Source organism: Eulemur rufifrons, chromosome 28, assembly GCF_041146395.1.
Source record: "Eulemur rufifrons isolate Redbay chromosome 28, OSU_ERuf_1, whole genome shotgun sequence".
Lineage (NCBI taxonomy): Eukaryota > Metazoa > Chordata > Mammalia > Primates > Lemuridae > Eulemur > Eulemur rufifrons.
Window position 1 is genome coordinate 71,537,506 of NC_091010.1, and position 26,429 is coordinate 71,563,934.

The window sequence follows — 26,429 nt, forward strand, 5'->3', positions numbered from 1 at the left end:
CTCGGTGGTCTTGGCGGCAGTGGCACCTTCTGGAAGAGTCTTCCTGTTGTCCACACTGCGGGGGGTTTGCACCTAGATCCAGTTGCTCCTCGCACAAAGATCCAGTGATTGAGACGAGGGTTCTCCCCGAGCCCCGGCAGGTGGGGGGGGAGGTGAGTCCCGGGGCAGGTTGGGGGTGGAGGACGGTGAGCCCCGGGGCGACGGAGGTGGGGGGATGGCGAGCCCCGGGGCAGGAACTCTGACGCCTGCAGTCCCACTTACCCCGGAGGCTGAGGCGGGAGGATCGCCTGAGCCCAGGACTTCTGGGCTGTGGTGCGTTGTGCCCATCAGGTGTGAGCACTAAGTTCGGCATCAACATGGTGACCTCTCTGGAGCGGGGACCAGGTTGGCTAAGGAGGAGTGAATCGGTTCAGGTCGGAAACGGAGCAGGTCAAAATTCCCTGGCTGATCAGAATCTCAAATCCTTTGTCTTGCAAAAAATCCTTCTTTTCTGGGAAACTCCAAAGGTCCAGGAGTTAGTTAAGGGAGAGGATTACATTAGGGTCGCCAAAATTTGCTCAGTGAGGGGCAGGTACAGTCTCTGGCCACACAGCTGTGATTTTACTGTTGGTGTCTCTGTCAACTAAACTAAAATCTTAAGTCCCCCTCCCCCACCTGCTGACCGAATGGACCCCTCCTGGCCAAGTGGACGCCCTAAAACATTCTGTGCAGAACCACCGTTGTTTCCCTGGGCCATATTTAGTCCAGAATCCTCTTTTCTAGACCCACACAGCCTAGCTGGCTTCTCTGGAATCTTCTGGGCATTGGAAGTGATGAAAACTAGATGGAAGAGAGAAAGGAGATATTATGTCTTGTTTTCCCCTGGAGCAGTAGGTGCCAGGGGGCCCTGGGGTCTGAAGCCACCCTCAGAGGCCTAGCGGGCAGCTCAGAGCCCACCTGTGAGCAGGGGTCCGCGCCAGCTGAGACTCTGCCCGGTGTAGGGAGCCCCCCCCACTCCTGTTGGGAGCTGGGTTCTCGTGCAGATGGGGGGCAGATGGAGGGACCTCCCGGCAGGCGGGGCCTTTTCCCCTTTGTTTCCTCACTGCAGTGTGTGTGTGTGGGGGGCGCCTGTCACCCTCCCTGGAAACTACACCCCCTCCCCATTGTCATGTGGGGCTGAGCCTAGAGACTGGCTGTCCCCCAGGTGGATGGGACGTGGGGACATCTGCATGGGACATGCACACCAGGGGTGTGACGGTGGGGTCCCACCTGGGCACTCACCCTGTCCTGAGAGGATCTCTGTGCCCCCCCGCCCACTCCATGGTCAGCCTGTCGCCGTTGGCAGTTTTTAGGGGCCAGAGACCTCTCCTGGGGGGCTATGGCCCCCACCCGCAGGGAGCCACTCCTGTGGAGGGTGGGGGTGGAGCTGCCCAGTGCTAAGTCCCTGGGGGCTTTGGGGGCACCTGTGGCAGCATGAGCCCACCTCCAGCCCCCAGCCCAGAAGGACCCTCAGCCCCCAAGAGCCTCTGCTGCTTCAGGGGCTCGTCCCAACAGGCCTGGGTGACCTGAGGAGCTGGGCCCAGCATACGTTGTTGGGCTGATGGGCGCGTGTGCACCCCGGATGCAGGCATGGGGCCAGCGGGGCCATCATGGGTGTGTGCAGATGTCCAGTTGGAGCAGTGATGACCAGCGGGGGGCTGCCCAGGGCCAAGGGTGGAGTGGATGGGCTGCAGTCAGGGAGGGCTTCCTGGAGGCAGTGTCCAAAGTGCCCCGTGAAGGCTGTGCTGAGGAAGGGCCTTACTAAGCCCCAGGGGCACAGGCACATGGGACAGCCCAAGATGTGGTCCTCCGGCCAGAACAATGAGAAATGAGGCTACGGGCACCTCCCTGGGATCAGGCAGGAACTTGGGGAGAAAGCAGGAGAGGCGCGGTGCAGGCCCTCTGGGTAGGGCCTGGGGATTCCAGGTGCCCCTGGAGGAACAGCTTCCCTTTTCCCTGGGCCAGGGCTAGTGGGGCCTCCCAGCTTGGCTCAGCACTAGAAGGGCCCATTTGCCAGTCTGTCTCCCCTCCCAGGGCTCTGATGTCAGCACTGGGTCCCAACTCGCTCCATGCCACCTGGCCCGGGACTCAGTGGCTGGGGGCCAGTCTGGATGACAGGACAGAGCCCGTCCTGGGACAGCACTGACTGTCAGATGTTCTGGGTGCTGGACTTGCTTGGTGGTGGGGGCACTGTCTGGCCACCTTCCTGGCTGGACATCATGCTGTGGGGACACTGGAATGTGCTCCTGTCTCCACCTTGGTCAGGCCCGCTGCCTGGGACCTCCCCCCCTGAGCCCTGTCTGCAGCCACAGAGCCTGAAGGATCAGTGTGACCCCGAGCTTCCAGCCAAGGCACCCCAGGCTCAGGAGGGGGTTTCTGAGAGGGCTGGTAACTATCTTCATCACTGTCCCCAGTGCAGGCCCGTCCCCTGCGTCCTTCTGCCCCTGGCAAGCAAACCCACAGATGCCCCTGTGGGGCACCTTTGTCTTGCGTCACCTGCTGTGGCCCTCCCAATGGGCAGGGGCACCCTGACACCCTGAGTCCTCACAGGTTTTCCACGTGGCCTATGTGCTCATGAAGTTTGCCAACTCCCCCCGCCCCCCGCCAGACCTCTGGGTGCTGGAGCAGTCCAGGGACTTCAGCCACACCGACCAGCTGTGGCAGTTCTTCGCCTGTGAGTCTCGGGAGCTGTGGGGCCTGGGGGGGTGTCCCCAGCGGGGCTGCTGTGACCATGGCTTCTTGAGGTCTCGGTCACCAGCCCGGCCCTCATGCCCAACCTCTGTGCGGGTCAGGATCATCTGTCTGAGGACCGGGAGGCAAAGGGGAATTCATCAGGTCATCCCTGACTTCCGGCACAGCTGGGCCCAGGGGCTGGTGGTGGCAGGAATCTCGGTGCCATCTCCTGGCTCCCTCTGGGCTGGCTTCACGTTTGACAGCTCCCTGTGGTGGTGACACAGGGCCCTGGCGGCTCCCAGCTCGCTTCCTACCAGCTCAGATGCGTCAGGAGAGCCGGGTCCTGGCACTCACGGTGCACGTCCAGCATGGCCAGTGGGGCGGCAGCGCCTCCCTCAGCAGGGTTCAGTGACCTCTGCCCCAAGTCCTGCTGGCCGGTGGAGCCTTGGCTGGGTGACCTGTCGAGGGCGCAGCTTTCCCACCTCAAGATGAGGTGGCCGGGCTCAGGCTCAGGTGACCCGTCCCAGAGGCAGCCTTCCGGGTGGTCAGGCTCAGGGAAGTCAGGGAGCCCAGGGGCCCCGCCTCTGGGCCTGCAGGCTTTTCTGGTGGCCTCAGCCGTCCCTGTCCGCCCTTTCCTGCGGCCTCCAAGAGGGGCTGCCTGGAGCGACCTGGGCCGCGGACACTGGCGCCCATCACGCGGGATGACGACGCCATCTGCCCCACTGAGTACTCGCGCATCGTGTCCCTGGGGGACGGCGAGGTGGGCCGGGGACAGCGTGCTGGCGGTTCTGCCAGTCTGCTCCTGGCGGCCACACCTGGCCTCACATTCCACGCCGTCTGCGGACCGTGGTGTCCCTGGGGAACGGGCGCCCGGGGGCCATGACCTGCTCCCACCCGCCGCTGCTGCGCAGCTTCACCAAAGCCACCAACGTCCGCCTGCGTGTCCTGCACACCAACACGCTGCGGGGTCACCTCACGGGCAAGGCGCTGCGGGACCCCACGGTCACGCCCCGGGTGAGCCCAACCTGTCTGGCGAGCGGGGCAGCCCCTGGCAGACGGGGAGGAGCCGGCCCTGGGGGCAGCCTGGGCCCGAGGCCCTGGGACTCGGGGGGTGGGTCTGGGCCTGGCGCTCGGGCGGGCAGGGCGGTGTTATTGCGGCATCAGGGACGTCGGCGTCGGCGGCCGCTGCGTCTGCCACGGCCACGCGGATGTCGGCGATGCCAGGGACCCCTCGGGCCCTCGCAGGAAAGGCCGTTTCAGGAAAGGCCCCTTTTACACGAGGCTCCTTTCTGATGAGACCCTTAAAGGTGACCCCCCCAGGTGAGACCCCTCTTAGGTGGGGCCATTTCAGCTCAGGCCTCTCCCAGGGGCCTCCCCGTTTTTCTGAAAGACACGGGACAGTGAGCCCATCTGACTTTCCATTTCCAGATCCTGGCTCCCAAGACGCTGAACTCGGAGTGTCACTGGTTCTCCGGCAAGGCCAGGAGGACTCCCTGGCGCCGCCGTCCCCGCCCCGGTGAGAAGCGAGGGCTGCAGTGCCGGCGCGGGCCACCAGAGGGCGCAGCGCCCTTCATGTCCCACGGCGGCTTGGCCCGCAGCGTGGGAGGACGCGGTGCCGCCACGTTAGCGTCGCCCCGCAGGCGCCGCCTCCATGCCGCCTGCCGGCCTGGCCTCAGACCCGAAGCGACCGCGACCTCCTCGTCCGCCCTCAGACGCGAGGCCCCGAGGGTGAGTGCGACCTTCCCGTCCGAGCCCCGCGGGCACCGCCTTCCCGTGCGCAGCCGCCTGCTGAGGGGCGGCCGGTCCTCAGAGACCCGGGAGGGGCTCCGTGTGGACGTGTGGAAACGGGGCACCCGCACTCCCCACCCCACCGAGGTCCCCCACGCCCGGGACGTGGTGGCCACGGGTGTGACGTGCACGCGCAGGACGCGGTGGCCACGGGTGTGACGTCCACGCAGTGGCCTCTCCACCCCAATGGGGTAGCAGCCTCTGAGCTGGACGTGGGTCTGGCTCAGCCTCTGTGAGGGAGGTCGCTGTCCTCTCTGTGTCCCTGGCAGGGTGTTCAGGCGGTTGTTCCTGAACGCAGTTTCCTTACAGTAATTCCGTCCTTCCCGGGAACGTGGCGTCGCCGCGCAAGGTCCTCTGTCTCCCGCCTTCAGAGTCTCCGGCGTCCTTGCCGTGTGAGGTCTGCGGCTTCACGGTGAGTCCTCCCGTGTGTTTCACCGTGTGTTTTGCAGCAGCCACACGCTCCCAGGTCGTCACCGTTGACCCCAAATCGGGAAACACACCTTTGTCCCCGACCGTCCCATCCCCCAGGCCCGCTTCTCCGCCTTCCACAACTGGGAGGAAAATGTGTCTTTCCCTTCGGTTCCAGTTTTCTTTTCGCGGAACCGTTTCCGAGACTGTCCCTCAGTTTCCCCGCCTTGGCAGATCTAAAGGGCAGAGCTGACTCCACGGCGGGTGTGGGCAGCGCCTCCTCCTGAGTGCACAGGCCTGGCCAGGCCTGCAGCCCCCGCGGTCCTGCCTGCCGCCCTCTCTCGTGGGGTCCACCCCAGCTGCCCGCGGACCCCGCGGTCCTGCCTGCCGCCCTCTCCCGTGGGGTCCACCCCAGCTGCCCGCGGACCCCGCGGTCCTGCCTGCCGCCCTCTCCCGTGGGGTCCCCCCAGCTGCCCGCGGACCCCTCGGTCCTGCCTGCCGCCCTCTCCCGTGGGCTCCACCCCAGCTGCCCGCGGACCCCGCGGTCCTGCCTGCCGCCCTCTCCCGTGGGGTCCCCCCAGCTGCCCGCGGACCCCGCGGTCCTGCCTGCCGCCCTCTCTCGTGGGGTCCCCCCCAGCTGCCCGCGGACCCTCGGTCCTGCCTGCCGCCCTCTCCCGTGGGCTCCACCCCAGCTGCCCGCGGACCCCGCGGTCCTGCCTGCCGCCCTCTCCCGTGGGGTCCCCCCCAGCTGCCCGCGGACCCCGCGGTCCTGCCTGCCGCCCTCTCCCGTGGGGTCCCCCCCAGCTGCCCGCGGACCCCGCGGTCCTGCCTGCCGCCCTCTCCCGTGGGGTCCACCCCAGCTGCCCTCGGACCCCGCGGTCCTGCCTGCCGCCCTCTCCCGTGGGGTCCCCCCCAGCTGCCCGCGGACCCCTCGGTCCTGCCTGCCGCCCTCTCCCGTGGGCTCCACCCCAGCTGCCCGCGGACCCCGCGGTCCTGCCTGCCGCCCTCTCCCGTGGGGTCCCCCCCAGCTGCCCGCAGACCCCGCGGTCCTGCCTGCCGCCCTCTCCCGTGGGGTCCCCCCCAGCTGCCCGCGGACCCCGCGGTCCTGCCTGCCGCCCTCTCCCGTGGGGTCCCCCCCAGCTGCCCGCGGACCCCGCGGTCCTGCCTGCCGCCCTCTCCCGTGGGGTCCACCCCAGCTGCCCTCGGACCCCGCGGTCCTGCCTGCCGCCCTCTCCCGTGGGGTCCCCCCCAGCTGCCCGCGGACCCCTCGGTCCTGCCTGCCGCCCTCTCCCGTGGGGTCCCCCCCAGCTGCCCGCGGACCCCGCGGTCCTGCCTGCCGCCCTCTCCCGTGGGCTCCACCCCAGCTGCCCGCGAACCCCGCGAGTCCTGCCTGCCGCCCTCTCCCGTGGGGTCCCCCCCAGCTGCCCGCAGACCCCGCGCAGTCCTGCCTGCCCCCCTCTCCCGTGGGGTCCACCCCAGCTGCCTGCGGACCCCGCGGTCCTGCCTGCCGCCCTCTCCCGTGGGGTCCCCCCAGCTGCCCGCGGACCCCGCGGTCCTGCCTGCCGCCCTCTCCCGTGGGGTCCCCCCAGCTGCCCGCGGACCCCGCGGTCCTGCCTGCCGCCCTCTCCCGTGGGGTCCACCCCAGCTGCCTGCGGACCCCGCGGTCCTGCCTGCCGCCCTCTCCCGTGGGGTCCACCCCAGCTGCCTGCGGTCTACTCTGCTGTCATTTTTAGCTGCACAGCAGGCTGTTGGTGTCTCGGGGCTTTTATTTGGTTCCATCAACCTGTCCACACAGTGGACACCCTTAACAGCTTTTCTAAGGCTCTGCCCAGCTGGATACTTAAAGTCACAGCAGTTTGTCATATCTAACAGTAGAAAAAGTGGGTGATGTGATTTTTCAAAAGACAAAAAATTTCTTTTTTTCTTTCTTTCTTTTGAGACAGAATCTCACTGTGTTGCCCGGGCTGGAGTGCCATGGCATCAGCCTAGCTCATGGCATCCTCACACTCCTGGGCTCAAGCCGTCCTCCTGCCTCAGCCTCCCAAATATCTGGACTACAGGCATGCGCTCCCGTACCCGGCTAATTTTTTCTATATATTTTAGTTGTCCAGCTAGTCTCTTTGTATTTTTAGTAGAGATGGGGTCTCGCTCTTGCTCAGGCTGGTCTTGAACTCCCGAGCTCAAACAATCCGCCCACCTCGGCCTCCCAGAGTGTAGGATTACAGGCCTGAGCCACCTCGCCCAGCCCTGCCCCCAAAAATGATTATTTGATATATCATGTGCAAGAATCACCTTCAATTTATATATAAACCAAGGAAATAGTAGCTAAACACAGAGTTCATATTTGGGATAATTAGTAAAGAAAAATTAAATCTCACTGCCAAATGAAAGGCAAATGGTCCAATTGATCATGGAAATTTCATAAGAGTTTACTGAACCACATGTTACCTTACTGTAATTCTCTAGCCATGTGTGTGCACACCGGTTGCAAGGTATCTCAGGTTTGCCCAGTGATGTTTACATCACCAATCGATATAGTTAAGTGATAAAGTCCTAGTCCATATTATGACAATGTATATAAATACTTGAAAGCACCTTTTAAAATTTCACCGTTTGTACCACTTGTGTATACATAATTCAATGGAGTGTCGTACATTGCCCGTGTTGTGCAACCATCTATTTATTAATAGTGCCAGATGTTTTTCTTCTTCCTCTGAAGGAAACTCGAAGCCCGTTACGAAGTCACTTTCGTTTCCCTGTCCCCCAAGTCCCCGGCAAGCACTAATCTATTTTTCATCGCCGTGGATTTGCCTGCTCTGGACATTTCATACAAATAGACTAATATAATATGTGGCCTTTGTGCCTGGTTTATTTCACTTAGGACGCTTTCAAGGTTCATCCGTGTTGTGATATACATCAGCACTTCATTCCTTTTTTTCCTGTATGATTCAATACACACAGCATTCACCGTTCTTAAGTGCCCGCTGCAGTGGCTCGAACCACGTGCACATCGCTGTGTAACCATCACCACCATCCGTCTCTAGAATTCCTTTCATCTTCCCCAAGTGGAACCTGTACTCGTTAAACACCCACTTTGTATTTTCTCTTCCCCCAGCCCCTGGGAACTACTCCAGCTACCTCATAAGTAGAGCACACTCTATTTGTCGTTGTGTTGCCTGGGTTGTTTATCTTAGCACGATGTTGTTACGTATGTCAGAATTTCCACATTTTTAAGGCTGAATTGTAGTTCACTGTGTGGATGGCCCACGTTTTATATATCTGCTCATCTGTCAGTGGACACTTGCGTTGCTTCCACCTTTTGGTACCGTGAATAATGCTGCTCTGTCCTCATGGGGCCTCCTCCTGGGGCGTCTGTTATAAGGACACTTGTCACTGGATTTAGGGGCCCCCATCTCAAGATCCTTAACTTAATTACTTCTACAAAGACCCTATTTTAAAATAAGTTCCTATTCTGAGGTTCCTGGTGGACGCGGATTTGGGGGGCGCTATCACACCAGCTCTACCAGCGGCATGAGCAGTTGCTGGGGGTGTTCACCGGAGGGCCAGGTCCCCAATTGCCCGGCTCAGCTCCCTGCCCAGGGTCCCTGTGCACAGCTGGAAGCTCAGAGGTCCCCGCAGGAGGCCGGCTCTCAAGGGTGCCCATTCCCCTGCCCTCTGCTCACACCTGAACTGGCTGGGCCGCCCCACTCCCTGCCTGTCAGGTTCTGGACTCTGCGGCTGGCCTTGCCCCTCCTGAGAGAGACAGAGACAAGAGAGTGAGGGAGACAGAGACACAGAGAGACAGAGGGCAGGGGAGACAAAGAGGCGGAGATGGACACACACGCAGAGGGGGGAGGGGGCAAGTAGGAGGTGTGGCCACCTGGGTGGCACAGCGACACCACATGACATCTTGGGAGTGCCACCTGCCCTGGAGCTCCATGGATGGAACGGACTCAGTTTTACCAAAGGATGGTCACGGAGCCCCGCTGTCCTCCCCAACCATGTGAACCTGGTAGAAAGTCCCAGGGCCTTCCTGAACCAGCGGGATCTACACAGCCAGGTGTGGGGCAGGCCCTGGTGGGACCAAGCCTCCCAGGGAAGCCCAGAGAGGAGAGCGGGGGGACCTGTGTCCACACCTGTCCTACCCCTCCGCCCTCTGCAGCAGTGGGGGCCGTTCTCCCTCTCTGGCTGACCAGGCCCTGGGCTACTGCTTTGGGCCAGGAGGGTGTCAGGATGCTGACTTGGCAGCGGGGTGGGGTGTGGCTTTGGGGTGCAGGAGTCTCGGGGACACAGGGCTCCTGGGCAGCTCCCTGTGCCCAATGCACAGGTATGGGACTGTGCAGGGGCTAAGGGGCTTCTGCTCACCCCCCAGGCCCTGCAGGCCCCTCTCTGTCCCTCCTGCATGGTCTGACTCCCCCCTCAGCGTTCACCCCCCTCCCCCGCCGGGGGCTCCCGGGTTTGGAGTTTCATTCCAGGTGGCCTGGGGCTGCTGGCAGTGGGTGGCCGGTCATGCTCGGCCACAGCAACTCCTGGACGTCTGTTCAGCCTCTCCCTGGAGAGGCAGCACCATTCTCACCCTCCTCCTCCGCAGAGCCAAGGCAGGACCAGCCCATCAGACACCACCCAGCCCACAGCACACCTGGCCCCTGGCCCTGGGGTTTGGCTGCCCGCAGCGTCGGGCCTGCTGAGCCCCTCCCGGGGACCTGGCCCAGGGCAGGCTCTGTCCTCAATCAGCAGTGCCAGGGCCCTCTCACTGGAGCCACGTGGGGCTCGAGCAGCCGGATGCCAGAACAGGGGCCTCTCGACCTGGTTCCTGTTTGGGGCACAGAACCACCCAGCTCAGCGCCTTGCCTGCCTGGTCCCAGCCCTGCCTGTGTTCCTGGGCCTCCCCAACATGCCCCATCATCTTGTTTGGAGTGGGCAGCTGCTGGGGTTCGGGGGGCTGAGGCAATATGGCAGCGATCAAAGCTCCTGCTTGTGAGCACTTGTGAGCACCTTGCGAAGCACCTCAAAATCCACCAGGGACACAAAAGCCAAACTCAGGAGACGCTCCAGACACACGTGGGGGCCTCTGACCCTGGCAGGTGGGGACTTAGTGGGAATTGGCTGGCCGCAGGGCAGACAGCTGACCCTCAACATCGGAAGGTGCCGAGTACATGCAGTAGGCTCACAGCAGGCCAACAGCCCCCCACGTGTCCGGGGCTGAGAGCTGGCCCGCCGCCTGCCAGTCTCAAGATGCCCAGGCCCCTGGAGAGGAAGCTACCTATGCTAGAGCGCCGGCCTGGCCAAGCAGGGTCCTGGCGGGAAGCAGCAGAGGTGTTGGGGAGGAAGGGGAAGTGGCCCCTAGGATGTTCCAAAGTCCGGCCAAGGACACTGGCAGGAGGCAGTGGGGAGCTGTGCGGGTTGCAGGCAGGTGCCCCACGTGGCAGAGGAAGCTGGCACAGCTGGCAGCTTTCAAGCTAGATCGCAAAAGGCCACCAGCAGCGGTCGCAGTGGGGACTCAGGGTCCCTGGCCTTGAGCAAGGATTCTCAGCCGGGGTGCGGTGGCTCCCCAGTGTCCCAGGCGGCCAGAGGATGGGCCCTTTGATGAGCAGGAGCTGGGTAGCCTCTGCCGGGCAGGGCGACCATGCAGCCCACTGCCGAGCGAGAGAGGTCTGTGCCCTCGGGGCTCCAGTAGCTCCTTGGGGCCCGGGCAAGGATGAGCTGCAGCCTGAGCGGGAGGTCTGGGGAGGGTGCAGGGCGGGGCTGGGCGGGCCCGCGGGTGTGGACAGCTGGGGAAGGTTTGCGGGATGCGAGTGGCAGGAACAGAAGTTCTCTGAAAAGGATTCTGGAGGGAAGAGACTCATTTCAGAGACCCCGCCTTCCGTGTGATAGGGTGGCCGTTCCAGAGAGCACAGGGAAGGCTCAGGTCACACAGCAGAAGTTCCCGCCCAGGCTCCAGTCAGGTTCATTATGCAAATGAGGGATTCACTGGCTTGGTCTGATTGATCAGTGCGGCTGAGCCCTGATTGGTCAATACAGATGAGTCTGATTGTTCAATGCAGCTGAGTCTGATTGGTCACTGTGGCTTACATCTAATTGCTCAATGCAGCTGAGTGTGATTGCTCACAGTGGCTTACTTCTAATTGCTCAATGCAGCTGAGTCTGATTGGTCAATGCAGCTGAGTCTGATTGCTCACTGTGGCTTTCTTCTATTGCTCAATGCAGCTGAGTCTGATTGGTTAGTGTAGCTGAGTCCTCATTGGTCAATGAGCTGAGACGGATTGGACAGTGAGGCTGAGTCCTGATTGGCCAGTGCAGTTGAGTTTGATTGGTCAGTGAGGCTGAGTCCTGGTCAGTGTGGCTGAGTCTGATTGGACAATTTGGCGTAGTCCTGATTGGTCAACTTGGCTGAGTCAGCTCCGTCAATGTGGCTGCGTCTGATTGGTCAGTGTGGCTGAATCTCATTGGTCACTGTGGCTGAGTCCTGATTAGTGAGTGTGGCTGAATCTGATTGGTCAGGGTGGCTGAGTCCTGATTAGTGAGTGTGGCTGAATCTGATTAGTCAGTGTCGCTGAGTCCTCATTGGTCAACGTGGCTGAGTCTGACTGCTCAATGTGGCTGAATCTGATTGGTCGGTGTAGCTCAGTTCTGAATAGTTAGTGTCGCTGAATTTCATTGGTCAGTGTGGCTGAATCTGATTGGTCAGTGCGGCTGAGTCCTGATTGGTCAACGTAGCTGAGTCTGACTGCTCAAGGCGGCTGAGTCTGATTAGTCAGTGTGGCTGAGTCTCATTGGTCAGTGTGGCTGAATCTGACTGGTCAAGGCGGCTAAGATCTGATTGGTCAACGTGGCTGAGTCTGATTGCTCAATGCGGCTGAGTCTGATTAGTCAGTGTGGCTGAATCTGATTGGTCAGTGTGGTTCAGTCTTGACTAGTCAGTGTGACTGAATCTCATTGGTCAGTGCCGCTGAATCTCATTGGTCAGGGCGGCTGAGTCCTGATTGGTCAACATGGCTGAGTCCGGTTAGTCAATGTGGCTGAATCTGATTGGTCAGTGTGGCTCAGTCCTGAGTAGTCAGTGTGGCTGAATCTCATTGGTCAGTGCGGCTGAGTCCTGATTGGTCAACACGGCTGAGTCTGATTGCTCAATGCGGCTAAGTCAGATTAGTCAGTGTGCCTCAATCTGATTGGTAAGGGTGGCTCAGTCCTGACTAGTCAGTGTGGCTGAATCTCATTGTTCAGTGTGGCTGAATCTCATTGGTCAGTGCGGCTGAGTCCTGATTGGTCAACGTGGCTGAGTCTGATTGCTCAATGCGGCTGAGTCTGATTAGTCAGTGTGGCTGAATCTGATTGGTCAGCGCGGCTGAGTCCTGATTGGTCAATGTGGATGAATCTGATTGCTCAATGAGCCTGAGTCCGATTGGTCAGTGAGGCTACGTCCTGATTGGTCAGTGTAGCTGAATGTGATTGGTCAGTGCAGCTGATTCCTCATTGGTCAGTGTAGCTGAGTCGGATTGGACAAGCTGGATGAGTCCTGATTGGTCAATTTGGCAGAGTCTGCTTCGTCACTGTGGCTGCGTCTCATTGGTCAGTGCTGCTGAGTTCTAATTGGTCAGTGTGGCTGAGTCTGATTGGACAATTTGGCTGAGTTGTGATTGGTCAAATTGGCTTAGTCAGCTTCTTATGTGTGGCTGCGTCTGATTGGTCAGTGTGGCTGAGTCCTAACTAGTCAGTGTGGCTGAATCTGATTCGTCAGTGCTGCTGAGTCCTGATTGGCCAACGTGGATGAGGCTGATTGCTCAATGCAGCTGAGTCACATTGGTCAGTGTGGCTGAACGTGATTGGGTAGTGTGACTGAGTCCTTATTAGTCAGTGCGGCTGAGTATGATTGGGCAATTTGGCTGAATTCTGATTGGTTAATTTGGCTGAGTGTGTTTTGAAAGTGTGGCTACGTCTGATTTGTCTGTGTGGCTGAGTCCTGACCAGTCAGTGTAGCGGAATCTGATTGGTCAGTACTGCTTAGTCCTGATTGGTCAACGTGGCTGAGTCTGATTGGTCAATTGCTCTGAGTCTTATTGGTCAGTGAGGCTGTGACCTGATTGGTCAGTGTGGCTGAATCTGATTGGTCAGTGCGGCTGATTCCTCATTGGTAAGTGTAGCTGAGTCGGATTGGAAAATCTGGCTGAATCCTGATTGGTCAATTTGGCTGAGTCTGATTCATCAGTGTGGCTGCCTCTGTTTGGTCACTGAGGCTGAATCCTGATTGGTCAATGTGGCTGAATCTGATTGGTCAGTGTGGCTGAGTCCTAATTAGTGTGGCTGAATCTCATTGGTCAGTGTGGCTGAGTTCTCATGAGTCAGTGTGGCTGATTCTGATTGGACAATGCAGCTGAGTCCTGATTGGTCAACGTGGCTGTGTCTGGTTGCTCAATGTGGTTCAGTCTGATTGGTCGGTGAGGTTGAGTCCTGATTGGTCAGTGTGGCTGAGTCTGATTGGACATTTTGGCTGAGTCCTGATTGGTCAATTTGGCTGAGTCTGATTTGTCAGTGTGGGTGCGTCTTAGTGGTCATTGTGGCTGAATCCTGATTGGTCAATGTGGCTGAATCCTGATTAGTCAGTGTGGGTGAATCTCATTGGTCAGTGTAGCTGAGTCCTGATTGTTCAACGTGGCTGAGTCTGAATGGTCAATGCAGCTGAATCTGATTGGTCTGTGAAGCTGAGTCCTGATCAGTCAGTGAGGCTGAGTCTGATTGGTCAGTGTGGCTGAGTCCTGTTTGGTCAATGCAGCTAAGTCTGATTGGTCAATGCAGCTGAGTCTGATTGGTCAGTGTGGCTGAGTCTGCTGGTCAGTGCAGCTGAGCTCCAGACGTGCTAAAGCTGATCCGAGGTTCAGGTTTCTGGGGAACTCCAGTGCTGTGCGGGCGCGGCCTCCAGTCAGCAAACGGCCTCGGGGCTCCATGTTAAAATCAGACCCTGCAGCTGCTCGGTCCGTCTTCAAGGATGGGCTTTCAGGTACACATTTGTCTGCATTCTGCCTCTGAGTAGGATCCGTCCGGGGCAGCGGCTGCAGCCGGCCCAGTCCCCCTATTCCACGCGGGACCCCAGCGGCAGCGCAGGGGCCGGGCAGCACCACCAGCCCTGTGCCTGGGAAACGCCCAAGCGCCTGTGAAATACGGATCGGTTCCGGGTCGCGTCGGCTGCGGGTCCGGCTGCAGAGAGTCGGCCGGCGCGGTCCAGGGCCTCCTGCAGGTGCCTGTGACAGCGGCTGAGGCAGGGTGCGGAGGACGCCGAGCCCAGCCCAGATGCGAGGAGGCTCATTAGGCCCCGAGGGGTGGGGCGTCAACGGGACCTGGAAACAGCTGAGAACGGGAAATTGAGTCCAGTCCGTCCGGCCGGGGCTGGGAGGCTTTCTGAAGACGCGTGTGTCAGAGCGTCGCCGCCGCAAGATCTTAGGTTTGTCACGCGACCCAGGTGCGGCGGGAGTGTGGGCAGCGGCAGCGACGCCACCTGCACGGCGGGGCTGGTCTAACGCACGCAGCGGCGGGGCTGCAACGACCCGCCAGGGCGTCTGGGGACCCCGCTGCGCCCTGGTGGCTTCGGCAGCTCTGTTCACGGCATGGGAAAGATTTCTGACCACACGGTCATCCCAAGCAGAACCTCGTCCAACGCAGGACCACAGAAAACTTCCCCATCTCGTTCCTTCACTGGGGTCGACTCCTGGGGTGAATCGCGTCCTCGGGAGTGTACACAACTGTCATCTTCACAACCTGAGGGTTTTCCTCGGGGTTGGATTGTGCCCAGACTCCCACGTGGCTCTTACCGAGCAGGGTGGGTAGTGGTGGCGAGGCTAACTGAATGGATGGGAATTTGGGTAAAAGCCGTTGTGTGGCAAAGTCTCCTGGTGAAAATAACTCAAGCATTATTTCCCCTAGTTGGGAGAAGGACGTATGGGCCTGGTAGGTTTTTAAGAAGTCCCTGTCTAGGAGATGTATGGGGGCTGACGGGACAAGCAAAAGGCCACGGCTGTCACGAGGGGTCCTAGTTGGAGGATAGGTAGAGATTTAGGAACTGTCATAGATTCGTTGGCCACTGCAACCATCTAGATGAATTCAGAACCCCAGGGAGGGCACAGAGACAGTGTGCCAGGGCTAAGGATAGACAGCGTAGCCCCAGTGTCACCCACACCTCCAATCTTCATATCTAACTCCTCTCCAATCTTAATATTTAATTCTCTTAGTTGGTTAATCATGATAGGGGTCGTGTTCCATGAATGGCCCTGGAGTATCCCTGCTTTGCTGGTGGGAGAGGTCCTGGGGACTTCAGCAGGATTTAGTTGTAGCCAAATATTGGAGGAAATCAGGCGATTTAGGATCCATTCCAGGCTACAGGTAGATAACAAGGACTTGAACACAGTGCACAGGGCTTCAATCTACTAGCAGGTGTGCTTCAGTTTTCCTTAGAAGCATGATTTTCTCTGTCCACGTTGATCATATAGGAATCTCAGATTTTAGAACTTCTTGAGAGGAGGAAGCCAAACCAAGGCAGGCTTTAGGTGTTACTTATAGTCTTAAGGTTCTCGGACTTATAGTCTCTTTACTTATAGTTCTCTTTACTTATAGTCTTAAGGTCTGTCACTGCCAGGAAGTGACAAATTTTTACTCATTCACTGTAAGGCTGGGAAAACTGGCATTTTATGCATAGTCTTAAATATGACACTTCAGTCAAATCCTTGGCAATATGGCCAGTGTTTCCAATTGTATCCTGCTTGTAAAGAGACAGCATATTTTTATTGAACTTATATAAATAAAGATAAGGATATTCACAAATACTTCCGGAATTTTGAAGGAATCAAGTAGGGAGAAAAAGCAAATCTTTTCATCTTTGTTCACAAAAGGATACTTTACGAAATTGTTGCAAGCTATACAGAGCTTATGAAAGAAAATTTCCTTGACTCTGGAAAACATTTAGGTAAAGAACCAACATTTTAAATAAAGGCATAAAAGCAGTATTGTTATCAATTACTTAGTTTCATGTAATCAAGATTGTTTTTCTCAATCTTGATTAACAATTTTGGACTATAGCTGATTGAAAATGCTTCCATCAAAGAATTTAAAATAATAACTGTGGAAACCCAGAACAGTCATGGTCAAAAGTCTGATGAGAGTTTACAATTGGCAAGAAAATTTAGGTATTTCTGTGGCATATAACAGTTTAACATAGTAATCTTGATGACTGATAGCACATAACACAACACATTAGAATTTTCAGAATCACGTATTTTTGGAATACATTTTAATAACACATTTACACAAATATGACCAAGTTAAATATCATTTCTTATTTGGCAATGCTTCCTATACGATTTACCAAATTAGCCTAATAGTTTAATATCTCCACAAGAAGAGATATACATTCTTTGATGCTCTCCTGGGGTCCAACTGGAAAATCCCAAAGTTAATTTTAGGTCAAAAGATTTAATTTAGGATTTTGATCCCAGGAAAACCTGCCAAAGATGTTAAAGGGTTTGAGGTACTTCACTAAATAGAGTCATGGGTCACTAACAGACTCAGATAACTTTTGTTTCTTTGAAATAAGAAGTCAAAAGTATATGAGTCTAAACTCTTATTCAATTAATGTTCAATTACTGTTTTAGAATTATCTTATTTGGATAACATCTATATATTCAATGAATATTCATCATTTAACATCACTTAGCAAAACTCTAAGGGTATATTTACTTAAAATATTTGAGAAACCTCACCAAGGAAACATATTACAAAATATAACCATCATCAAAAATTTATTTACAAACTTTTTTCCTAGCCACATCTACCCAATTTATTCATTCTTAACAATTATGCCTGGAAAATTTCATGAGACAGACAAATATAGCCATCATCCCAGGCTAAATTTTCATGCCAAGAAAGCATCATAAAAGTAAGAACTTTAAAGTTAAATATATGCATATCTAGCTGAAGACCTAGCCATTCCCATCAAACCAATATTAGACCAGTCTCATCTGCCAAAATATTACTAAGTCCTGTGCATTTGAAAAGCATCTGGGCTTATTTGCATAATTTACGAATACTCATTTATTTATAAGCCAATTTGGTACTACAGACGATATACAAACAGACCTTTGTAGATAGTCCCAATTGTTGAAGGTGTCATTTCTCCCCATCCAATTATCTTGATATCCTTGTTTAAAATTGATCGACCATAAATGAAAGGTTTAAGTCTGGACCTCTATTCTGTTCCACTTGGCTGTAGATCCATCTTTGTGTCAGCATCACACTGTCTTTATTGCCATAGCTTTGCAGTAAAATTGGATGTCTGGTTGTGTAAGTTCTTCAATTTTGTTCTTTTTCAAAATTGTTTTGGCTGGCACATTGTCTAGATGCTCTGAATTTCCATACACATGTTAGGGTCAGCTTGTCATTTCCACTAAAAAAAGGCGCTGCCAGGGTTCAGTAAGGATCCTGGTTAGTCTGTAGATCAGTTTAGGGGAAAACTGCCCCTTAACACAGCCAGACCTCCGCCTCCCCGGCGTCCCCTTCCCCGCCCCTCCCCGTCCTCTCCCCATCCCGGTCCTCCCGCCCCGCCCCGCCCTCGCTCGCTGTCCGGCTGCGCCCCCGTGTGGCCGCGGGGGGGGGGGGAGGAGCGGAGCCGCAGCGCGGGCTGGCGGGGGACGGACGGGGACGCGGAGGGGGTGGGGCTGGGGCACGGTATGGTGGCTCATGCCTGTAATCTTAGCACTCTAGGAGGCTGAGGCAGGAGCATCGCTTGAGGTCAGGAGTTCGAGACCAACCTGAGCAAGAGTGAGACCCAGTCTCGACAAAAACTAGAAAGAAAAATTATCCAGATGTGCTGGCGTGTGCCTGTAGTCCCAGCTACTCAGGAGGCTGAGGCAGGAGGATCCCTTGAGCCCAGGAGTTGGAGGTTGCAGAGAGCTATTATGACGCCACTGCACTCTAGCCCAGGTGACAGAGCAAGACCCTGTCTCAAAGACAGAGAGAAACAAACAAAAAAAATCCAAACTGGCCGGGCGCGGTGGCTCACGCCTGTAATCCTAGCACTCTGGGAGGCCGAGGCGGGTGGATTGCTCGAGGTCAGGAGTTCGAGACTAGCCTGAGCAAGAGTGAGACCCCGTCTCTACTAAAAATAGAAAGAAATTATATGGACAACTAAAATATATATATACAAAAAATTAGCCGGGCATGGTGGCGCATGCCTGTAGTCCCAGCTACTCGGGAGGCTGAGGCAGTAGAATCGCTTAAGCCCAGGAGTTTGAGATTGCTGTGAGCTAGACTGACGCCACAGCACTCACTCTAGCCCGGGCAACAGAGTGAGACTCTGTCTCAAAAAAAAAAAAAAAAAAAAAAAATCCAAACTGTTCTGTATAATCTGTGGCTTTAAATTGTTTTGTTTTAAATCTTAAAGACTACATTAAATATGTAAAGAGAGTGTTATGAATATAATATTGACCAAATTAACTAATAGAAATTGAAACCAAGAGGAAATTTAAAATACAAACCGGGTCATTTTTTGTTGCTTTACACTTTTTATTATCTCAGGGAATTTAGAAAATTTTCATTTATTCTAGGCACTTGGGTACATCAGTTGAACAAAACAGACAAAAATCCCAGCTTCTACCGGCGAAGACCAGAAAGACACTAAAAGATAAACATATAAAATAAATACAGTCATACCTCAGTATCTTTAGGAGATTGGTTCCAGGATCCCCATCAACACCAAAATCTGTGGATGCTCAAGTCCCTTATATAAAATGGCATAATATTTGCGTATAACTTATATATATTCTCCTGTATACTTTAAATGATCTCTAGATTACTTACAATACCAAATGCAATGTGAATGCTATATAAATAGTTGTTACACTGTATTTTTTGTTATTTAAATTTTTTTCCTGAATATTTTTGACCTGCGGTTAGTTGAATCTGTGAATGCCTAACCATAGATCCGGAAAGCTGACCATAGAGATCGCTACCAGGTGTGAAGTGTCATGGGCAGAAAAGAAAAAGAATGAGGTAGGAAGGATGGAGAATTGGTGTCTGGCGGTTGCAATTTTAAATACCTGGCTCAGGCTAAGTATCAACGCTAAGTGACATTTCCTTGTGAGAGGATATTCCGGCTGTTTTGACAGTAAACAGAGTAGATGATGGGCAGGGAGGCCCTGCGGTTTAGTAGGTCCCTGAGGTATCATTGAGATGCTGGAAGTAACGCAGGTGAGAACTAGTCTGATTTATTTTGGAAGTGGAACCAACGAGCTTTCTTGGCAGATTGGAAGTGAAAATGAGAGTGTGAGAGGGACCAAGGATGACGCCAAAGTCTGTGGCCTGAGCAGCTGGAAGGATGCCCTGACACCAGCACCTGGCTCTCTCTGTCCCTCTGACCACAGGCAGAGTTTGGCGGGTCCTTTGGTGGAGTACTGGCCGCTAGACTGGGACACTGTCACGTGTCCCGACTTCTGGGACGTATGCGATCCGGGGGAGGAGTCACAGGGGTCTGGGGCATGAACAGTTTTCGCATTGCAAATGCCAGCTGGAAGTGCTGGGCCTGAAGCCAGCGAATGACAAAACGATTCTGACTGTGACATTGAAAAAAACAATGGTCCGAGAGTTTCAGGACCTCGAGGTCGCAACTGCGACCGACAGACACCTCGCCCCTCGCCAGCGCGGCACCCCGCTTCCTCCTCAGGGCGCGGCCGCGGCCCACACCGCGCGCAGACGCCGCCCCTCCGCGGCCGGGCGGGCGCGAGCCGCAGCCGCCTGCGGGCCGGGCTGGGAAGAGGCTCCCGCGCGCTCCCGCCCAGGCTCGGTCGCCATCTTCCGCGCGCGCTCCCGCGCAGGCTCCACCCCCTGCTGTGGGCGGTCGGTTCCCCACAGCAGCGGCCGCCCAACCTGCACGGCTCCAAGGTGGGGGTGGTGCCGCCCGCCCATCCCGAGGCGGGGCCTGGCTGGGGGTGGGCCCGGGGGCGGGGCCTGGCTGGGGCAGGGCCTGTCTGGGGCGGGGCCAGGCCCAGGGGCGGGGCCGGCATGGCAGCCGCGGCGGTTGCGCGATGAAGCCCCGCCCCCGCCACTCTCCGAGCGCGCGAGGCCGCTGGCTGCGCGAGTCTGGGCGGGGCGGAGGGAGCCGGGAGCGCCGCTGCAGGCGTCGGACAGCAGGAGCCGCGGAGCCCGCGGAGAGCGGCGCTGCGGGAGCGGGCGGCCGAGACAAAGGCGACAGTGAGTGCAGCGCCGGCCCGCGCCTCGCCCTCTCGAGCCCTTGGGCGGCGGCCTGAAGCCCCGAACCCCGGTCCCCGAGGGCTCCGCGGTGAGCGCGGGCTGCGGGCTGCGGGCCGAGCCTGTGGCTCCGTTTCCAGGTTCGGGCGAGGTCCCTTCCCCGAGGACCCGCCCTTTGGGTTTCGTCCCTTCCCTCTGAGGAAGGGACCCGAGCTCAGCTCGGAATTCAGGCAGGCGGCGACGGAGGCGCCCACCGCCCGCCGCGGTAAAGCGGAAACGCAGACCCCTCCCCCCACTTGGCGGGTCTGGGGGTCGCGAGGGTGGCGCGAGGGGCGGGCGGGGACGGCCCGGGGGCTCCAGGTGAGGGTTGGCGGGGCGGGGACCCGGGCTCCGGAGCCGGACTGTCGCCCGAGGCGCCCGGCGCGTCCCGCCCGCGGTCCCGCAGCGGAGCTCGCTGGGCTCGGAGCGGAAGTCCCGGCCGCCTCCTCGGAGGAGGAGCGCGGACGACTCTCACAGGTGGTTTCACCGGCTGTGGCTGCTGGTTGGGATTTTTGGGTCCCGGGTGTGGTCGGTAGCGGCTCGCTGATGCCGCTTTAACAGCTGAAAAAGCGCCCAATCCACTGACTTCATGTGTGCAAGAAACGGTGTTGAGATTCCTTATTACCTTGCCATTGTTTTAAATGATAAGGCTTCGTAGAGGAATTCGGTGGTGGTGTGCAGTTTGCAAATTTAAACGTTAAAGGGCTTGGAATACAGTAGATGCTCATTAAAACATTTGTTGAACGAATGAATCTGGAAGCATCAGACAAAGCTGGTCTCACATCTAGTAAAATTTAGGCACATACCCTTTTGACTAAGATTAAGGAAAAAACGTTGGCAAAAAACATGTAGTTTTGTTTATATGCTTGTTTTTGATTTTTACCCAATATATGGATACTTTGGAACCATCAGTTGTTACTCTCAGTACTACTAACATAGAAAGTAAGTTTGAAATGTGGATTTTTTATTTTGAGGAAAGTTGGTATACATTATCTATTTCTTAAAAGCAGGCTATATTTCTCATTTTTTTTTTTAAATAACGGAGAACATCAAGAGTCGCTGGGATTGTATTTTGAGACCCAGCTTTATTTTTCATTGTGAATAAAGTTGTTTATGTGTTTTTGAGGGACTGCTATGGTCTTGAGTTTCTTTTCCAACAAGGGAGAACTGTAAATTGAAGCAGGAAAAAAAACTAATGTTACACTAATACAATTCAACATTACCATTTACTCAACAGATATTCATTAAACATCTATCATGTGCTGAGATCTGTGTTGAGCGGTGTTTCCGGGGACGAACAAATCTCACAATAATCCTTTTTTAAAACGAGCATAAAGTTCTTTCTTATAATCGATGTTGCAAGTGGAGACTGTCTTCAACCCCTTGTGCCTGCTTTAGGTTGGGAAAGGTGGCAGGTGAACTGCAGGAACTGTAAATTCATAACAGTCTATTGAAAAGGTAATAAGTAACTTAAGAGGGCTAAGATTATTGGGTTCCACTTTCATATTGTCAGTTTAGTAAAATCTGTCTACATTTTAAAAAGAAGGGAGGAAGAGATTTAACAGACTGGTGTTTTTATTATCTGTCTCTCACAAGAAGATTTTAGTACAGTGTATTTATTGAAAGGTCATGGACTTCTGTTTCTGTGTTCTGTAAATAATCTTTGCAACAACAATATTTTGTATTTTTAAAAATCACTGATGATAAACATTGGATTCCTTTTCCATAAGAAACGTTTTTAAGTAAAGCACCATTTCAGGAATTTTATTTTGTCCTTTTCTTTACTGTTTACAAACAAATACAGTATTAACTTGATAGTGCTGAAATTGGAAGGTTTATTGGTAATAATTTGTGGTTCCATATATGGACTTTGCCTGTAGTTTTACAACTGATAAAAGTGCTTATTAAAAAGAAGATGAAATTTTTAGTATTGCATTTATTCTAAGGTTGCATTGCCTATTTTTATCTTATTTACATATGTTTAAAAACAATATTTGGCCTCTTCAGAAGTCTGAGTTAATGTACTCCAAAGCCAATCTTGATCTTTACAAAATAATGTAGATTACTAATTTTTTTTGCAGTTAGCTTTTGAATTTTGGTGGACCCTTTTGACTTGTCAATGCTTATAATAGTTTATACATTGTTGAAAATAATGTATACATTCAAATAGAAGTTTTAGATTTTAGACTTACTGGCTATTAGCTTTTTATGATTGTTGTTCCTAGGAATAATAAGGGAAGGAATCCCTCAAATTTTAGTGGTAGAGAGCTGTGATAGTTTTTCTTTAAATGTGTATTTCTTGGAGGAAGAAATGTGTATTTCTTGACAATTTACCACTATCAGTCTGGTGTTGATAAGAAATCTAATAGCGGTGATAAAGAACAATGTAAGCAGGCTGTCATATGTTAAATAAAAAGTGCCTGGCATTCTTTTTGGATAAGCACATCATCAGAATTCTTGACAATCAACAGCACTGAGACATGTTAAAATAATTTTTCCAAGAAATCAGGATTCATAATGAATATTTTTTGTACTTTAGAAAACACTGTAAATGTTTTTAAAGTATTATTCCTGTGTTGGAGTAGTTCATAATGTTTTGAGGCTGAGTAAATTCCAGGATTATCCTATTTTATAATTGTTGGAATATTTGAAATGTTGGTGTTTTCTTCATCGAGGTAGATGTGTCTGCTGGGGGGGGGGTTCATTTTTTTGTTAAGACCCTTCAGAGTGATCTAGAAGGAATTTCTTTTCTCTCAGATGCAATTAATCAAGTGATTAAGAATGATGCTAACAAGGCATTTGCAGCTGTGCCCATGTTTGCCTGTGTAGACTGTGAGTTTATTAATTAGCATTTGTAGAAAACATTTTTGAATTTTAAAATTTTTATTTAAATGCTATATAACAGATTTCTCACGTTTATTGTCTGGTATAGGTTGCTATTATGTTTTTAATTCCCAGTTGTCTTTTTAAAAAACATGAAAATGTTTAGGTTTCTCATCTGTTTTAGGATGAATCTGGGATTTTTTTAAGGTTTTATAAGATTTTTCACTCACAATGAAACATGCTTATTGGTTTTGATTTATTGTAGTGTTTTTTTTTTTTTTTTTTTTTTATTTCAGAGACAGGGTCTCACTCTGTCACCCATGCTGGAGTACAGTGGCATGACTGTCACTCACTGCAACCTCTGACACCTGGGCTCAAGCAATGCTCCTACCTCAGCCTCCCGAGTAGCTGGGATAATAAGCTTGCACTGCCATGCCTGGCTAATTTTCAAATTTTTGGTAGAGACAAGGTGTTGCTATGTTGCTGAGGCTGGTCTGGACTCCTAGCCTCTGCATCTCAAACTGCTGGGATTACAGGTACTGGCCACCCCACCTGGCCTGTTTTAGTGTTTTCTTATCTCAGTTTTTGTGAAACAAATATTTTAACATTTTATTGAATGTTAAATGTTAGTAATGTGTCAGAATGGGGCATTGTAGGTTCCGTGTGTATTCTTGAGAGGAACTGAGTAAAACGTGCTTATCCTTAATGCTTGCTTGCTAGTTAGGTGATAGCATTTTTTCTGATTTTTTTTTCATACTTCCTGGAAAAACTTGGAATTTAGCATATTAAACATTGACTTGCTGCCTCAGTTCAAAGCTTAAGTATGCTTGACTCTTTCTGTAATACTACCAAATTATGAATGGAGTAGAATTTTGTTGAGACTGCTCTGTGACTGCATCCAAATGGGGTTTCTGAATTGAAATGCCAAAAAGACTTGGTAATAAATTGTCTTTATTGTCTTTATCTTGACACTATAAAATACCTGTAAATGTATTTCAGTCAAAATTATAGTAACACATACTCCTTTTCCTAGAATGCATTAGATAAGTCCACATTAAATAGAGGTGACTTTGAAAATGACTAAATGGTGAGCCCTGATATTTCTGTTTTGTTGCTTGCCCGCTTAGAAACTCATGCTAAGATTTCTTATGACATCTTCCGTGATCAAATTTTGTAGTTGTACTCAAACATAAAATGACTTTTGTTTTATTTGACTTAATAATTTGCTTTCACTTTTTGCTTAGTAAAGCAAAAATGAATTTTTACTACCTCTAGCATTGGGCATATTTTATGCCTTACATGTAGTGGGAATTTATGGGTATCTGTGGAACTAGTATGTTCGGTGGATGGGACTTGGTAAGGTTAAGCAGAAAACAGTTTTCACTGTGCCTTCAGACCCTCCATAGATTCAGTCTCTACCTCTGCATGAGCTCTTAGTAAGATCAGATAGCATTTCCATTAACTTTCAGGTAATAAAAACTCTTGTGGTTACTTATCATTCATAATCTTATTTTAGTCATTAGAAGGTGCAGTTCAGTATAATCAGTGTTGAGACTCTCACACAATTCTGAACCCTTCTTTGGTTCCCACTGTTTCAGACCTAGAAGCCTGCTTTGGAGGAAGATTCCTACTTGATTTCTCTTTTTACTTTGCCAGATTCTCTTCAATATGACGTCCTCGCCTGCTCAGGGTCCAGCTCCGTGCGGAAAAGGGATCGAGGGGAAAGGTATGGTTTATTTTAGCTGATCTGATTGTGATCTGGCATTTTTGCCTTCTGAGTTGGACAGGTTGTTCAAAGCTGATGCCCTAGGACTGCTGGAAATAGTTTTCTTGAGAATTCTATGTCTGGGACCCCCAGCTACAATTCCTGTGAAATAATTCTCTATCTTTAATTTCGCTTCCCAGCTTTCCTCATCTGCGGGCCCACTTTGCCCAGGGTGACGTTCTGCTTTAGTGTTTAAGGTGGTTCTATAACATTTTATTTTATTTTTTTATTTTATTTTTTTTTGAGACAGAGTCTTTCTCTGTTGCCCGGGCTAGAGTGCCATGGTGTCAGCCTAGCTCACAGCAACCTCAAACTCCTGGGCTCAAGCAATCCTTCTGCCTCAGCCTCCCAAGTAGCTGGGACTACAGGCATGTGCCACCATGCCCGGCTCATTTTTTCTATATATATTTTTAGTTGTCCATATAATTTCTTTCTATTTTTAGTAGAGACGGGGTCTCGCTCTTGCTCAGGCTGGTCTCGAACTCCTGACCTCCAGCGATCCACCCGCCTCGGCCTCCCAGAGTGCTAGGATTACAGGCGTGAGCCAACACGCCCGGCCTTCTATAACATTTTAACCAGAACTGCCCATACTTTACTAAGGATATTTCATTTGGCATAATTCCATTGGGGCCTCCACATCCTCTATTTCCAACTTCTGTCAGATACAGTAGACCCTCTGTGTCTGTGGGTTCCACATGTGAGGATTCAACCAATTGTGGGTCAAAAATACTAAACGCTGTCTCTAAAACAAAATACAAATTTAAAAACTACAGTATAACAGCTACTTACATGGCATTTACATATAAGTAATCTAGAGATGCTTTAAAGTATGTGGATATGTATAGGTTATATGCAAACACCTACCCATTTTATATCTGGTACTTGAGCATCTGGGGATTTTGGTATGGTGGGGTTCCATGAACCAAACCCCCATGGGACAACTGTAACCCCCCCTTGACAGTACTTCTGTCTGTTTGGGACCTGCAGTCCATTGCTTCTGCCACCTCTGTACTGTCCCCCTTCTTGCACATCTTTACTTGAATACTTTCCCTGCCTTGAAGCCATGGTTCACTATTATAATGTCTCCCTTTCGCACGCCCTCAGTTCCATGTAGGGCGCTCCTCCATTGCACTCCCCTGGCCAGCCCTCCACCCCACACCGTTTACATGCAGTTCTCCATCCGGTTCAGCCTGCGCCTGGGCAGTAGATCGTGCTCTGAGGAAAACACAGCCGTGCTGACCCGGGTCTCCCGTTCAGTGCCTGACCGCTGACCTCAGGAAGGCCCTTTGTGTTGCTGACAGTGGTGTAATCCCAGGACATTGCCCTGGTTGAATCACTTTAGCATTCCCATAAATGACCATTTTACACCTCTCTCCTCAAACCTCTAACCTTTTCTCCATTTTCATCTGATAACGTGTTTCCCGTGTGTGAAAAATGAAAGCGATCAGAAAGCGTTTCCATGTCCCTCAGGCCTCTGCCCATGCTCTTTGCATTTCCTGCTGTTCTTCACCCCGGTCTGCACGGCTGCCCTGGCGTTCTCTGCCTTCCTCCTGTCAAGGACATTGCGTTGCTTCCATGTCCATCCCCTTGTGCATGCCAGTGACATGCGTCGGTGTCCTATTTTTACCGGATCTTTCCTGTCAGCATATAGATATATATGCAGCATGTAGATACTGATATCTCCCACCTT

At 53.0% G+C, this 26,429-nt stretch overlaps 2 long non-coding RNA genes and 1 pseudogene across 2 annotated transcripts in view; 2 read left to right on the forward strand and 1 right to left on the reverse strand.

The window, feature by feature from the left end:
• LOC138376170 (programmed cell death protein 1-like) overlaps positions 1-26,429 on the reverse strand; it is a 221,197-nt pseudogene that overhangs the window by 51,691 nt on the left and 143,077 nt on the right.
• On the forward strand, positions 4,306-7,670 carry LOC138376255 (uncharacterized). Its single transcript, XR_011231657.1, has 3 exons — positions 4,306-4,419; positions 4,789-4,891; positions 7,607-7,670. It is a non-coding gene; the product is annotated as an uncharacterized lncRNA (long non-coding RNA).
• Positions 20,003-26,429, forward strand: part of LOC138376253 (uncharacterized) — a 28,016-nt gene continuing 21,589 nt past the window's right edge. Inside the window, exons 1-2 of the long non-coding RNA XR_011231655.1 lie at positions 20,003-20,115; positions 24,573-24,700. This is a non-coding gene — a long non-coding RNA (uncharacterized lncRNA). The remainder of the gene's footprint in view (positions 20,116-24,572; positions 24,701-26,429) is intronic.